Source organism: Grampus griseus (genome assembly GCF_964374135.1).
Source record: "Grampus griseus genome assembly, chromosome: 8".
Taxonomy (NCBI): Eukaryota; Metazoa; Chordata; class Mammalia; order Artiodactyla; family Delphinidae; genus Grampus; species Grampus griseus.
Genome location: NC_139002.1, coordinates 81,521,035 through 81,538,649, shown reverse-complemented (window position 1 = coordinate 81,538,649; position 17,615 = coordinate 81,521,035). Strand labels below are relative to the sequence as shown.

Genomic DNA, 17,615 nt, shown 5'->3' with positions numbered 1-17,615 from the left:
AAAAATAATTTCAACAGTGTTACAATCATAGATTTCAGGGTTGAAAGGTATCATGATAGGAATGCATCCCAGAACTTAGACAAGCTAAGTAGTAGGTCTGAGCTAGAAAAAAATATACATTCATTCTGAGAGGACCTCTCTTTACCTTAAATTTATATATACAATTTATTCAGGGAAAAATACTTTTTATGCTATGCTTCCTCCTAGTTTCATACATACTTATTTAATGACCCATGAATATACATTGCATCCATATTTTCATTTATATATACATGATATCAGTGGTAAGAATTTTCACAAAACTAATCTTTCCAAATTTGAAAGAAACTGTTTTGATACCAAAAGAAGTCATAATTTATCTTTTTTTTTTTTAACATTCTATCCATTAGCTGTTTGTCTTATGAATGAAAGTATGAAGCAAGTAGGTAATGTATTCATGTGCCATCTCCTTGGGTATATAAAGGTTAAGAAAAATTGATTACAAACAAATGAGATCTATGACAAAGGCAGAGGAGTAAGGTAAGCAGCCCCCCAAATTAATCAGCATATAAATTAATCTTGCTCCCAGACAAAAAGTAGAACAGGAAGCATTGTCATCAATAATCTACTATGCCAGGACAGTCTCCAGGACGAATACTAATGAGTATAAGCAAATAGTAGCTAGATGAGTAATATAAATACTTAAAAAGTTAAAAGTCTGAACATTTTCTAGTCTGTAAACTATACATATTAAAAATATCTTATTATTACCAGCAAAAATGCTATCACAGTAATTGATTACCATTTACAGAGTACCTACAGAGTGCCCCATACTATACAAAGAACTTTTCATATGTTTTTTTTCTAGTTTCCACGTTCCTTTTGCAAGGTAAGTATTATTACCTTCATCTTAAAATTCCAGCAACTGAACCTCAAGGAGTTTAAGTGTTGTAACTGCAGATCTGTGACAATGAATCTAGGTCTCTCTGATTTCAAAGGCTATACACTTTCCACAGTATAGAGAAAGACTGAAATATTTTTCAAAAGCATATGATTTTAGTGACATAGTCTGTTTTTACAATCCTGGTGCTCACTGACCAATTGTTATCTTCAGTTTATCTCAGAAGTTATACATATTTCTTCCAGAAAGTTCCATACTATTTAACTACCTAACTTAAGGTATTCTAGAAATGACCTTCCATAAAAAGATTTGGACAAGTGAAAGATAGAGATGATAACCTGAGGTACAAACAGCTTCTAAGAGGATGAACTCTCTTAAGGAGGAAAGATTCTTTGATGGTGACCTCACCCCATTTTACTTTACTTTACACAAAGGGTGTTTTCCACAGCCCCTCTTATTCTTCCTCTCTGACTGCCCCTCAATTCTCTTCTTCTGTTAAGAACAAGAATACATGGAAATTCTATCATTTCAAGCTGAACCAACATGTATAATTATAAAATTTTCTCAGGAAAAAAGTAGCCATGCGTGCCTACTAATTCTTAAATGGACTATCATGAATTAGGGATGTGTAGGAAATTTGCAACGTTTTGAAATATTGACAATAAAATTGCATATGCTATGATTGAGAAAGAAAAGGAAGAAATTAAATATTTGTGTGACTGTGAATAATCTTTTCTCTCTAAATCAGTAAAATACTTTGTAAATTTCAGTTTGCAAAATTATTCAAAACATCCTTGAATAATGTCTTTAAAAAAGTGTTTAATAGTTAGAAACTCACATAACTTAAATTTCCAACATGACACATTATGGTATCTATACATGTAATACTATACTATGTAGTCACCTGTAATGTAGGACTGTATTTATAAACAAGAAATATACCTACATTAAACTGTTAAGTGGAAAAGTATTATAGGTTATAAAAATATTAAACACAGTATGAGCCCATTTGAAAAAGCATATTAAAAAACACATTTTTTTCATTAAGGTAACATAATTTTATAAATTTTGGATATATGAATTGTTTTGATAGTTAAGTCAAAATCTCTTGAATTTACATATTAAAGGAGAAAATTAACATGTGTATTTATTTATTTATCTAGGCTGCATTGGGTCTTCATTGCTGTGCGCAGGCCCCCTCTAGTTGCAGCAACTGGGGGCCACTCCTCACCACGGTGTGCGGGCCTCTCATTGCGGTGGCCTTCCCTGCTGCAGACCACGGGCTCCATGTGCCCAGGCTTCAGTAATTGCAGCATGCATGCTCAGTAGTTGTGGCACGTGGGCTCAGTAGTTGAAGCATGCAGGCTCTAGGGCACATGGGCTTCAGTAGTTGTGGCACGTGGGCCCAGCAACTGTGGCTTGCGGGCTCCAGAGCTCAGGCTCAACAGCTGTGGCGCACAGGCCCAGCTGCTCCGTGGCATGTGGGATCCTCCCAGACCAGGGCTCGAACCCGTGTCCCCTGTGCATTGGCAGGCGGACTCTCAACCACTGCGCCACCAGGGGAGTCCCAGGAACAGTCTCTTGTGGGTTCCCCAAGGCCTCTCCAAGCATCTTCTCAATGTTTCTCATTATGGCCACTTTCTGATGGGCTTTGAGAGGATATTCAGTTCTCTTAGGGATGGGGGCCCCCTAATACCAGAAGTACACAGTGATGGTAATGCCCCCATTTAGTAATGACTCTGTGATGCCACCAGTACATTGAGATGTAAAGAACATCACCAGGGCCAACCACTCTTTCATAACCAGCCACATTCTGGAAATTGGGGAACCTCTTGTAGTCAGGATTGTCAAAGTCCACCTGGCTCTGTCTGTCACATGGATGATGAACAGGATATGGGTAGAGGCACTCAAACTGACCTGGAGGGAACAAAATGCATCACTTGTAGCCTTTTATCTGAGCAAAGAAGTTCTGTTGCTCATCATAGTGAGCAGGTGTCACATTTCCTTCCATGCCAATAAGCAGCAGGTTACAGGTCAGCTGCCCCCAGCCACGCTTTCCCTGTTGCTTATTAATCCAGTTCCAGTTGAAACCCAAGAAGTCCATGACAATCTTCCTGCTCACAGTGTCATTGAGTGTTTGCTGCAGATACGACCTCTCTTCACCTCCTCACTGCTGTATATTCTGCCGTTGCTCAACAAACTCATGAAATTTCTTTTCTTCCCTATTGGACCTCAGCTTAAAGTTCTGGAAATTAGCCATCTTCTTTTCATCATAGTGCAAGAACTTGTGGGTGCTGGCACTGTACACAGAGAAGTCTCTGTTGTCAATATTTTCTTGCAGTTATTCAAGGCCCCATTTTAGGGCAGGATACACAAGATTTGTGTCTGTCAGCACCACAGGCTCCTCATTCTCAATAAGCTCCTCTGCCCCGGGGTTGCTCTGACTGAGATGCGGGATGGGCCAGGTCAGGAAGGTATAACTGAGTAGTTGGGACTCATCCCAGGCGGGGCCAGGGGCTTTGGCCTCTTCCTGGGGTTCTCCAGAGCCTGAGGCTGCAGCCTCCACCGCAGTCGCCGCCCTCAGTAGCCATTCTTAATACATAATGCACATTAACATTAAATTTTGGCTTGCAAAACCCAAAAGTTGATATTCAAATCCCCCCTTCCCAACAGCTGACAGACTCTTAAACTACATTTATGTTATGTTATGTTATGTTATGTTATATATTATATTTAGGGTGAGGGTCCAAGTAACCCAAAATAAAACAGTAATTGGTAAGCTTAATTTACTGTGACTGCATGAAGAATTCAAAAATTTAAAAAGAAACTGGAGAGATTATTTTTAAATACATATGGAAAAAATAAATATGTAGTAATTTCTAAGAAACTTTTTGAAAAAGAGATGAGAGTAAATACCCTCCCACTTATAAAATTTACTATGCTGGTTATTGAAATGAAAACAGTATTTCATTAGCATAAGCAAAGACCGGAAACAAAGTAAAAGAACAGAAGATAACTGAAAAATAGAAGATGGAGTTCAGTGCTGCCCAAAGAATTAGCATTTGAAGAGGAAAAGCCTGGAGAGTGAGGAAGTTCAAAGAAGAAACCCAAAAATCTACATTCAAATCCCCCTTTCCCAACTGCTGACTGATTCCTAAACTACATAAATATATAAAAATAATATATGCTATAAATATATATACATAATATGTAAATTCTATTATATTATTTATAGAGTGAGAGTCCAAATAACCCAGAATAAAACAGCAAATGGGAGGCTTAAGAATGAAGCTCAGTAGCCACACCAAGAAAACAAAAATTAAAGTTTAATCCCTATGGATTAAAGAAGCATTTGCAAAAGTTTTAGTATTTCTCAGCTTTCACCTCAGAAGGGTTCCATCCTAGGATTAAGTGCCATATTCTAGAAGTGAGGACTATGTACTACATGTAAGGGCAAAATTTAAATAGACCTATCTTGACAAAGCCTAAAACTAAGTCTGACCAGGACTGTAGTCATCTGCCAGCCATCTGTGTACCAGATGAAAAACCTTAACACGCTTTAGAGAAATGTCCATCAAGAGAGTCCCTAAAATGTTTCATCCATCAAGCCAAAAGTTATGAGATATGCAAAACCCACAGAATCAAATGATTGAAAGTAAAAAAAAAAAAAAAAAAGAAAATAGGCAATAGAAATAGACCTACAGATGATTCAGATATTAGAGTTATTCAACAGGGACTTTTAAGTAACTATGATCAATACGCTTAAGAAAGTTACAAAAAAATTGGACAAAGTAGAAGAAAAGAGAAAGAATTTTAAAAGAGGATTATAATTTATAAAAACTGGCCAAATGAACATTCTAAAACTGAAAAATAGAAAATAAGAAATGAAAGATCATAAGAAGTAACAAGCTCAGAATTAATGTGTTAAATCTACGAATAACTATTAGCTACTGGCAGACACTCTTCTAAGAGAAAGGGGTAAAATAGTGAACAAAACAAAATCTCCTTCCCTCTTGAATCTTATGCTCTAATGAGGGAAACAGAATATGAACAATATAAGTAAATAAATCTTTTTTAGAAGATGACAACTGAAGGTGATATTACAAGTGAAGGAGACACTAAAAAGTTAACACTTGAATGAAGGAGGTAAAAGTAAAACACATATAAAATCTGAAGAAGGGCCTTCCTGGCAGAAGGAATAAAAAATGTAAAGGCCCCGAGAAGGTGGTGGTTTGTCTGCTAAAGGAAAAATAAGGAGCTTAATGTGGTTGTAATACTAGGAGATGAGATTATTAACCACTGCAAGGACTTTGGATTCTACCCTGAGTGAGATGAGAAGGTAATACAGAGCTTTTAGTGTAAGTGTGACGTGATTCAACATCTTGCATTAGACTGTAGGAGTTAAGAACAAAAGTAGGCAGAATACTTTGGAGTCTATTATAATAATTCAAATAAGAGATGATGGTGATTGAACCAAGATGGCAGTGGTGAAGAAAGTGAGAAATATTTATATTCTGGATATATTTTTAATCAATGGCCAACAGGGGATATAAAAGTTAGAGGGGACTTACACGTGACTCCAAATTTTTTGCCTGATCAACTGAAGGAAAGGAGTTGCCACTAGTAAATGGAAAAAACTGAGCATAGAAGGTTTAGGGATAGCGGAATATCAGGAGTTGAGTTTTGGAAATGTTGAGTAGGAGATAACTGTTAGACATCTAAGTAGAGATGTCAAGAGCCAAGTAAATATTTGGGTACATGAAACAGGAATTTGGGGAAAAGATCCAGACAGGATCCAAATCCAGGAATTTGGGAATTATTGACACATAAATTGTATTTAAAATAATGAGACTGGGTGATATTTCCAAGGTGCAATAAGTAGAGACACGTAAAAGATTTAAAATTATTGTTCTCTGAAAAAGAAGAATAAAACAAGGATAGAACATTTGTTTATGGAAAATACAATGGTTTGCTGTTAGGAGTCTCTTTTTAGATACCTTCTCTCATTTTATCTGATAGTACAGATCATCTAGATAGAATTTTAACACTGAATCATCTTTTAAAATTGAGAGTCATCTTCAGAGGATGCTAGTGAATCAAATTATTTGACAACTGGCAAGTAAAGAGGGAAGTAAAAATCAGGCATCTATTCTGCTTTTCCTATCAAACTTTATCACGTAGTAACCAAATGATAAGTAAGAGGAAAGTTTTCCTTAATAAAAGTATTCCAACTAATAATACAGAAGGAAAACTGAATTAGAATATCATCATTTGACATCGTCTAATTATTAATGGATCTAGGCATTGAGAATCAATTACAGCTAAATTATAAAAAGAGAAAGAAAATGATAACATGGGCCTCCTGATCCAAATAGCCCCATCAAAAAATAAAATAAATCTAACCTAAATCTTCTCAAACCACAAGGTCCAACTACCAATTCACAGGAGATTCAAAAGTCTGAGGGATGAGCTAAGTTGATTGTTTACAGGGGAGGAAGGAAGAATTGGGTTCTTCTGAAATGACATGAGCAATTTTGATAAAGAAGGTAGCATTTGAATTAGACTCTGAATAGTAATTATGATTTCAAAAAGAGAAGGGATTTAAAGGGTTTTTTCATGTTGTGGGAACAATCTGATCAAAGACAGAGAAAGTGTAATATATCTGTGACAAGGCCAATCAATTGTCCGGGTGGCTGAGGAAGAATCTTAGCAGAATAGTGAAACCTTGCTTGAAAGTGAAGATGGGAGTGCATGAGTTTATGTGTTTCCCTTAACTGTACTTTCTAAATTTTCTAAAATGAACAAAGGATTGTTATGTAATTATATTTCTATACTTACATAAATTCAAGTTTTTAAAAATGTAATTTAATAGAGCTTTCAGTCAACTAATGGAAGACTTCAAATGCCATGATCAAGTTATTTTACTTTTCCCCTCACCAATCCTGGTTGTGCAGCTAAAGATACACTTGGCTGTAACTCTGTTCCATTAAATGTTGATGCTAAGGGTGTCACCAGTCATAAATTTTAGAAAAAATCTAGTAGCTTTTTCAGGAATGTAAAAATCATTACCATTACTGAAATGTTCAATTTGAAGCCCAATTTGAGAAATACAAAATTTCTACTTTATCTTCAGGGAAGTCTTCCAAGCATACTTAATGTTGATGCCAATAAATTTTAAAATACACTGTGAATATAAACAGAGTAAATACAGTTTGTATAGGCTCCAATTAAGACAGATATTAAAGCTATAGCTTGATTTCCAAACTGTTCTTCGTTCTGCCGATTGGGGACAATTTAAAACCTGACGATTGATAGAACATGGCAAGCTAGTCAAATGGAATGAGCAGAGAGAGATGTGGGAGCGAGGATGAAAATGGAAGGAGTGATCATCTAAGAAGAGGGATAATTTAAAAGACTTGAGAACTGTAAGGACTTAAGAAAAACTCAGGGCTCTCAGTCTCTGGTTGCTGGCAGAGGGAGGCTAAGGTAGGGCTCAGGCAGCCAAAGCAGGTCTGCTTAGTCCGTTACCCAAATTGGCTAAGAGCAGACACACTTCAAGGGGTATGAACAATTTTTAACTGAAAAATGGAACTAAGATGTGTTCAAAGAAATGGTGTCTGACCCAAGAATAGTGTTTAAAATCAAGAAATCTGGGACTTCCCCAGCAGTCCAGTGGTTAAGACTCCACACTTCCACAGTAAGGGGTGAGGGTTTGATCCCTGTTCAGGGAACTAAGATCTTGCATGCAGCACACTGTGGCCAAAAAAAAAAAAAAAAAAAAATCTGGGTTCAAGGAGATGTCAACTAGATGGAGAAACAGGATAGGGATCTCAAAAGGAGACAAAAGAGATCACCCAACCTTTGAAGCCAGCAAGGATGCCAAGAACTTATTCTTACTGGGTTTTTCTGTAAGGAAAGCAGTTCTGCTGATATAAAGAGGCAATGCCAGAATAAACCCTTACATTTTACCTTAATATGTTCTATCTTGGGAAAATCCACCCCAATTTTGTGCTTTTTCAACCTTTCTTACCGTTATCAATCAACACAAACTTGATGCCAAGTAATTAATATGTATCTATATTTCTCCAAACATATGTTATTTGTATAATATGAAAGTATTCATGGACATTTGCAGTGTATTTCCTGTTGAGGGCACCATACATTCATTCATCCAACAAATATTAATTGGGTACATACTCTTTGTAAGCTCTTGTAACTGCTGGGTGTAGAGAGGTGAGTAAAGCTAACTTAACCTCTGCTCATTATGGAACACATTCCAACTGAGAGGTGTGAGCATTAAATAAATAAGATGGTAACAAATTCAAGGTAGAGATTTGGAACAATGGGGTGTGACAGTTAGTGACTGAGTGGCTACTTTAGGTTGGGGTGGTCAGGAAGATCTCTGAAGAGGTGGCATTCAAGCTGCATCCCGAATTGTAAGAAACAGCCCTAAATGAGTGGGTTTCAGTGTCTAGATGAAAGACAAGGAACAAAAAAAAAAAATTAGGTTTTGTGATAGGATACCTTGGAAAATGTTTGGGAAAACCACAGGTGTTTGAGTCAAATCTCATATTTACTTTGAGCTCCTCTTTTCAGAAGCGTTTCTAAAAGAAAGATGCCCAGGGGGAGATTTTTTTAAAGTTTGGAATATTCTCTAAGGGAGAAGTATCAAGAATGACTACTAACTTGAAATGAAAATGTAGATTCTGCAGAGCAAAAGAGAGGAAGCCATCATGTTTTTATTGTACAAGCTGAGTTTCACAGGTGAATTTGATACTTGCTAACATCCCCCGCATGCCCGAATGAAATAAATGAGAAATGCAGGAGATGAAGGTACAAATCCAATTTCCCTTTTGCAACAAGACAGAGTCAGTAAGTCTTTGCTGCTTTCTTCATTTGAAAACTCATCCATATTTTATCTTCCTTCATAAACAATGTTTAGATAAACCCAGTGAATAATGGGGTTGAAAGGAAATTTTAAATGTCATCTTGTGTATACCCCTGGCTTCAGGCAAGATTGCATTCATGCCCACCCAAGAAGCTGTCGTCTTTTCTGTCAGGTTTTGTTTTGGATAATGTTTATTTTTTCCAGGGGGGCGTTGGGTAGGGAGGACAGTAATGAAGAGCATGTTTGCGTTAAAAGTACAAGCAGAGTTATTTTTAATGTAGGATCCCTCCTCTCCCTCTTATGCCAGGGGCAGAGTATTCTCCAAATGCCTTATACACTTACTTTCAGCTCTAAACGTATTTGTGCAAATCTCATGAATCATCAAGGCTTTTGAAAATATTTATAGGGAAAGAAACTCTACCCTTTTCATTAGAGTGAGTTAGACTCACATTTGTATCTCGCTATTGTTTAAGGAGAACAATGGATGGGTGGATGAAAGAGAACGTCAGCTGGATCAACAAACAGCTGTTCCAACAGAAGTCCTGCTACCCTATACAGCAGAGCAGTACTAATTGCTGCCTTCCCTGGAGTCTCTAAAGATGCTCGATCGGCATTTAGTACCCTGTTTACCTAAAATCAAAAGTTAAGGCTGAAATGAGACTTTCATCATTATGACTACTTCACCTCCAGAGAGAAAGCTGTAGCCCTTTAAAACTTTCTCTATCTGATCTCCCAAGAAGACTCCACCACTTTCCAAGGCAGTATATTCTAGTGTCCTCTTCAAATGACCTAACTGAAACTTATAACCGGGTGGTCTCATGTCCAGGCTTTGATGGAAGCCGGGACTCTCATATTATGTGTAAATATATACTCCTTATAATATTAATAGGCCCTCGCAATATTATTTTCTCTAGGACACAGAAATCAAATTTCTTCTGAAGGCAGTGTTGTACTGGGTAAAGGTTATAGGAATTGGACTCAGTTCTGGATGAGAGTCTTGGCTCTTCCATTGACTAAGTGGATGAGCAACTTATTTGAGACCCAGTTTACTCAACCTTCTCAAAGGGTTGCTGTGAGGATCAAATGTGACAATGCATAAATCATTTATAACAACATGCCTAATCCATATTAGATGTCAATTTTTATCACTGCTTACCCACCTTTTTCCTTTATCAATGGGTGTTTTTCAAGTTTTTATATGTTGTTTAAGTCATAGACTATAGATAGAGGTTCAGTCATCTAAGAACCACAAATAATCCAGATAACTTTATACTTCATTAACAATTCACATGTGTTTTACTTAATTAACAATAGAGCATGGGGATTTCCCTGGAGATCCAGTGGTTAAGATACCCCGCTTGCATTGCAGGGAGCGCAGGTTCGATCCCTGGTTGGGGAACTAAGATCCTGCATGCGTGGCACAGCCAAAAAATAGAAGGAAAAAAAAATCAGTTAAAAAAATGAAAAAAAAAACCCAATAAAGTATGAAGATTATGAATTCATATTTTGCTTATGATCGAAAATGATCTACAAATTCTTTTCTGGGATCTTCTTAAAGCTTGTCCTGTGTAATATACATTCAGAGACTATTTTTCTTTTCTTCACATAGTAATTATAAACAGTATTGAATCACATCTTCACATTTCTCAAATTCCTAAGATGTTTTAAATATAAATCCTTTTCTTTTGAAGTCAGGCAAAATATTATTAGCTATAACAGTATTGCTGGTCACCATTCTGTCATCTAGATTATAAATAAAAATAGTAAATAGGGCCATTGTAAGTACCAATTTGGGTAGGACACAATATATTTTGTGGATGCAATGACGAAAAGGGTGCTTTCAGACCAAGTTTTCTTCTACGTATCAGTCATGCCACAATTTTTTTTTGTCTTGCCTATAATGTGCCAGGCACTGTGGCAATAAACCTGAATGACATATTCTTGTAGACTTCAACTTAAAGAGGGAGAAAAAATTGCAAGCTTGTAAGTTACAACACCACTTGACAGATGTTAAAGCACCTGCACAAGCAAAGTGTCAAGAAGCAGTTGAGATGGGATACTTGAGGTAGTCTAGATGCAGCATGGTATAACGGATTTACCAGTCACAAGATTCTAGGCACAACTGTGTGGTTCTCAGTCTCCTCATTTGTAAAGTGGAGATTTTTTTTTATCAGAGGAATTATAGCACTGTGTTGTCAGGGTCTGTTATGGAGTCCTTTTTCTTTCCAGAGATCCCAGATCCCTGAAAAGAGAAAGAAATTTCAGACAGCTATCACCCCAAGTGTTCTGATTCAAGATCGTCTGAGTCTCTAGTTTCTGACCTTAGGATAAAGTACAAATTCTCCACCAATATTTAACAGCTCTCCACTACACTCTTCCATGTTTCTCTCCCGCCTCATGATTCACTACCTTCCCCAGATGAAGAAGGAGGCAAAAGCACTCTAATCAGAGGAAAAACATATGCAAATAAAATCTCAGAGACATGAAAAATTGTGACATATTAAGGAACATTTGGAAATTTAAGGTAGCTGAAGAAGATGGGAGCCATGTAAAGAGCAGCAAGAAGTGGTACAGACAGGTAGGTTGAGGTGAGATATAATAACAGGATAAAGAAGAAGACAATTTTCTAGGCAACAGAAAACTAAAAGAGAGAATTAGCTCCTCAGTTCTTGTTTTCTTTTCTTTTGGATAGAAGCAAGTTCTCATAAGATTTTTTTTTTTTGAAGATCATGCTGATAGTGGTGGGGAAAGCGAACTGTAAGGGTTAAGAGGTGGAGGCTGAGAGGTCAGACAGTCAACTAGGGAAGAGCTCCAGGTGAGGCATGATAAAGGTCTGATGAAAGTCTATGCTAAATTAATCTCCTTATCACAGGGCCAAATAATGAAGTATTTTGGCAAATGTCTGCAATCACCAAATTGACATTATAATCTGTCATAAGAACATGTCTTGGAAACACAGGTCTGGGAGGGGCCAGAAAATATGTTTCCTTCAACTTGCCATGTGATCTCTCAATCCTACTTTGGGAAGTTAGTTTTCAGAATTCAATTCTTGGGTTAAATGTGACTGCCTAAATTTACTGTCCAAATTTCCAAAGATGATACATAATCTGATTAAATTTTTTAATAATTCCTTTAACTATTACATTTTCCTGGAGAGCCCTGCTCCATCCATCTCTTGACAATGAGACTGAATCCAATGATACTATAATCTCAGCTCAGTTTTAAGTGCCCTGTGCTTTGCTAGCAAATTGCCTACTCAGAAACCAACACCAGTTTTAACCCTATTACAGTCTATTGTGGAGGCTCTGTTATCTTCACTTGCTATACAGTGGATGACTATTATACACCATGGGACTCCTGAACCTGGGACTCCTTTCAGATAAAGAAATATAACCTAAGGTGTCTGCCATATTCAAGGCTCTGTCAGTTGCTGATAAAGCTAAGAGGATATACAGATCATCACAGCCATTTCACTCCTCCTGAAGTAGTAGTCAAATATTATCTAACAATAGGCTACTGGGATTAGACTGTACATGGCTTGCTGTGATGGTCCATCTTTGCCCTGGCCCAGGAAGTACCTCTTCTGGCAGTTTCATACCAGTGGTGTCAAAACATTGCATGAGTCTGTTAAGATTTACCCAAATATTTACTGTTTGCTATTTATTAAAATGAAAGCCTTCTTTTTTAACCTTTCCCTCTATTTATCTGACATTCTCTCTCAATAAAACACCTACACACTCCTCAGGAGCAAATGTCGATTTAACATTTTCCACTACTAACCTTCAGGACAGCTATAGATGTCTGACAGCATGTAACTTAAACATTTCAGTGGCACTTAGCATATTTTCTCAAGGAGCAATTGGTGGAAGTGAAAAGGAAACAATATATTTTTCAGTAAGCAGTCTATACCTAACTGCCTACATCTCTCCCTCTCTTGCCCCCTTCCTTTTCTGGGAGGTTGCCACGGTGCCAGACTACGTGTATTGTGAGTGCTACCGTTTACAGTTTAAAATGAAGCATACACCTATTACAGAAAATCTGGGAGAGAATACAGAAATGTAGGAAGATTGAGAGAAAAATTGATCTGTAATAAATCAATAATCATTACTTTGGAACCGTTCCATACAGTATTTTTCCTATGAATAAAATTTTGGAATTTTAATTTGTTATAAGTGTGTTTGTATTGGTAGGATCCATATTAACTTGTTATATACTCAGGAATCTTTTACTTGCTAGTGACAAAAATCCAAACTGAATAAGCTTAAGAGAAAAAAATGTTAGAAGAAAAAGGCTCTTTCATGTAACTTAGAAGAACAGGGGTTGATCGGGTATTTTTGTCAATTACTACAAATAGGAAATATTCACATAATGTGGTAAGAAGAGGGAGAGTACTTTGACATCCTCCCACTTAGAATCCCAGAGGAATGAGCTTTCTTGGCTCCCAGGGAAGGACTCTGGTGGACCTGGATCTGTCGCTATGTTGGGGTAGACTCCTCTCTCCCTTAAAACTATAAGAAGTTGGGGAAGAGCAATTTCCCAGAGAAAGGGAAGCTCCTGTTTCTAAGAGCACAGCCAGGAGGAATAGTGGATAGTCGCAATCAAGAGATGAGTATTTTCTAATGTCAGGAACCATGAATTTTCTACAAAGTAAGAATATTCCTTATCCCAGGAAGAAGGAGAGTAGCAGAACTTTATAAGGTGCATTTCAATGTATACCTTCTGTCCTTCATAAAAGATTTTTAGTTTTATTTCTTTTTTCTTGCCACTTCAGCTGTGAATCTCTGTATTGGTGAGCCAATGCTATAGATAAAGATGTTGCATTCCCTCAAGTGTGTTGGGGTAGAAAAAAGATTAAGGATCAATTGTTCATCCACAAGTAATGAATCAAAATTTAAATACCAATTGCTCTATTGCTGGAGATTTAGGTTGTCTCCATTCTTTTACCATTTTAAATAATGCTACTTAGAACATAAAGAGCTTTCTAGATTTAGAATTATATAAGACCAATTTTTAGCAGTAGAATTACCAGTTCAAAGGGTATATATAGTTCACTTTAAGGCCCTCAGTCCATTAAGTATTACTGAAACAGTATTTCAGTGATGCAGTTTCCTAATGCTGGCTGGACCAGCTGATTTATTTTAGTATTAATTGTCCAATGGTCTGCATGTATCAGCTCATGTATTTACAGTTGTTAGCACTAAGCGCAGTGCCTTGCATATGAAATGCATTCAACAAATGTTTCTCAATGATGAACAAGAAGATGCTGGTGTTGAGAGTCCAGGGATTTTCCTAATTAATCTCTATTTAGGATGAAAGCATGAAAAGGAAATTCCTTTTATACAAAAGCAGGACGCTGAGACAAATGACTGGGAGAGTAAAGTAACTCACCTCATTCATTAAGTATAAAGGGTAATTCAAGTTTTACCTGCCTGTCTGCTGCTTGCAGGAGCTTAGCCTACTCCATGTGCCCAAAGAAGATTAAACAAACCAGTATTTATGGAAAGAAGCCATTTGGTGCATATAGTGGAAAGAACTCCAGCTCTGGAGTCATGAGACTTACTCTCCAGTGGAGGCTCTTAACCACCCTGAGTGTTGGTTTCCTTATTTGATCAATAGAGGTAAGAATGTCTGCCACGGCTGCCTCTCAGGGCTGCTATACAGAATGAATAGGTAATGCATGAGGAAGTTCTTTGTAAATTGTAAAATCCTGCACAAATAAATTATTCTTACCATTATTATTGCAAATTCAGAAGAGTTGCTCTTAAATGATTTGAGGTTGTACGTCTCTTCGGAATGTAATTCAAGTTATGAGCTCTCTCTCCCAAAAAAGGGGCACATACTTTTTTTTTAATATCTTTTATTTTATTACTTATTTATTTATTTAGGCTGTGTTGGGTCATCGTTGCTGCACGTTGGCTTTCTCTAGCTGCGGCAAGTGGGGGCTGCTCTTCGTTGCGGTGCGCAGGCTTCTCATTGTGGTGGCTTCTCTAGTTGCAGAGCACAGGCTCTAGGCACATGGGCTTCAGTAGTTGTGGCACGCAGGCTCAGTAGTTGTGGTGCACAGGCTTAGTTGCTCCGCGGCATGTGGGATCTTCCTGGACCAAGGCTTGAACCCATGTCCCCTGCGTTGGCAGGCGGATTCTTAACCACTGCGCCACCAGGGAAGTCCAAGGGGCACATACTTTTAAAAATTATATACAGTTTCAGGCTGTTTATGAAATACCACAAACTCAGGGGTACATGAAAATAAAACACAGTATGCTCTCCCTGCTCAGAAGCTACTTGCACTCTAGTCAGACAGACATACATACATTAAAAAAAAAAAAAAAGAAAGAAAAGGAAAGAAAAAAAAAGAGAAGCAAACAGGATGTGGTAATTATGGATGACTGTAAAGAAGAGCTATCACTGGAAGTCTAAAGCCATGCAGAAAGTCATCATGGAGGGAGCTTCACGTGGGATGGTTCTTGACAAAGGGCAAACTATGTACGGTGAAGAGCTATCAGGTACACAATGGAAGATGAGAAATATACATACTCTATTATGTCCAGGCACTATGCTGGGTCTTGGACAATAATATAAATAAATTAGACATATTTATTAATCTTAAGAAGCTCCTGATATAGAAAAATATAAATGAAGAACAAATAAAGAGAATGTGATGTGATAAAGTGTAGTACTTTTTCTGGGAGGGTGAAAAAAGGTTTTCGAGAAAGTGTCATTTGAGGTCGGTTTAAATTGTGGATAGAATTTAAGTAGAGATAATAGCATTTGGAAAGAAATAGCAAAGAGAAACAGTATGTTACTATTACTGGATCATTATGGGGGTACATGGCAAATGAAGCCACGTACAAGAGAGTGGACCTAGAGTGCTTTTCTAAGGAAAAGGCACTTTATCCTGGAGATAAATCCAGCCTTGCTTAAGGATAAGAATAACTAAATGTTTTATTAAAAAACAGACTCTCAACGCCCACTTCCCAAGATTCTCATTCAGAGGATGAGCAGGAATCTCTGTTGTTTATCGGTGTCCTGGGGGAATTATTATTTTCAGGCAAGTTTAGAAAATAATACTGGAAGTAAAAAATATTCAATGAGGGGTTTTCAGCTACGAAAAGGTATCTTCAGTCCTGGAATTTGGAAACATTCCTTTGATGGCAGTGTGGACAATTATTAGATGAAGTTTGAAGCAGGAAAATATTCTGATGCCCCATAGTAACCTATCGCAAGATGTAATAGCTTTTTTATATCTTGCTTAATCCTTACTCTATTTATTCTTGCTTTATCCTAGTGGAGATAACCAATAACTGGTCATGACCCTCTTTATCAAAGCCCATCATTTCACATCTAAATTTCCTTTTGGATTACATTTGGTCTTCATAGACTTAGCCTCTGTTTTCTAAAGTTTGATTTTAAGAACAACTCATTTTAATTTATTCTTTGGTCTCCTCAAGTTTTCTCCACATTTACCAAGTTCTGGAGCTTATTTACAACACTAAGCCAATTTCTTAGGAATTTCTGCACTCTTTTTATGGCTTGAAATTCTATTTACACTCATGTCTCAAACAGCTAAATAAAAATGATGACACACAGTCAACCAATTCTGTCATTTATTCATGCAACAAATATTGCTTGACTATTACATGGTAGGCACTATACTAGGTTTTTGAAACACAAAGATGAATACAAATAAAAGTTTTTGAAACACAAAGATGAATACAAATAAAAGTTTATGCCTTTCTGAAGTCCACAGTGTAGGAGTGGGGGGAACAAGAAGTAAACAAAGTTGCCCCCCAAAAGTATCTTCTTTTATAATAGATGGAAATAAAATATTTTGGAAGCACAGAGGACAGAATTATCTAATGCTAATTTGTGGGGTCAAGGAAAGTTTCACAAAGAAGATGACACTTGAAGGAATAACAGAAAGTTTCAAAGTGTATGGGACTGTAATGGCTGCACCCTCAGTGTTCTATAGCATCCTTGGGTTTACCAGCTTCTTTAGTTTATCCCCGATCCCTGTTAAACATTTCCCTAGACATTCATGATCATGTTTCCTTTTTGTTTCATAGTTTTATGTCATAGCCAGGTAGGATGACAAACATTTCCCTGGGTTTAAACCAGGAGAATTATACAAACTCACCCAGGTTCAGTTGAACATTCTGTAACTATTGCCTGAGTCTTGCTTTAGAAACCAAACCTGAAACCGGATAATTTTCACATGGTTTCAAGTTTCACCATCAACAATTCACATGATACCAGGCTCAATTCATGTATAATATAAACAGGTGTAAAATTTCAGCCACAAGTCACTATAGACATATGTTGGATGGGCCTTGAGCTTGGCTTCAAAAAAATTATTTGAGCTTCCAGAGAGACAGTATTTCCATTTGTCATCATCACAGGTATTCTCCCTTCCAACACATATACCAATAGCCACTGGTCTAGTTGTGGAAATAACACTTCCTGATTTGCAAAGTTCAGACAACAGATGACTGTCCCCAAAATGACAGCCTGGTATGTCGAGGCATAACAATGGCCAGCCACAAGTTTGGTGGAAACTAACAAAACGTTTTAGAATAATGGGATATGATGAAATGGATCTGCAATGAGGACTTAATATGCCATTTTTTAAAACCACTAACATATGAGGAAACTTTCCAACTTACAACAGTGTGGAAAGTAATGCAATAATATGTTTGATTAGAAAGTACTTCAGGATGTATTAACGTAAGCACTTAGCAAGTCTCACAAACATACCATTCTGCAGTGAGCATATAGATTTTTTCAAACATCCAGTTCCACTTAAGTTGTGCTCTAGCTGATTGCTCTAAATGCAAGGGCAGTTCTACAAGC

General features: G+C 37.1%; 1 pseudogene across 1 annotated transcript in view; it reads right to left on the bottom strand.

Annotated features, from left to right (window-relative positions):
- Positions 1-17,615, bottom strand: part of LOC309826126 (hypoxia-inducible factor 1-alpha inhibitor-like) — a 126,640-nt pseudogene that overhangs the window by 62,132 nt on the left and 46,893 nt on the right. The window contains exon 2 of the transcript in view: positions 2,438-3,472. The product of the transcript in view is annotated as a hypoxia-inducible factor 1-alpha inhibitor-like (transcript). The remainder of the gene's footprint in view (positions 1-2,437; positions 3,473-17,615) is intronic.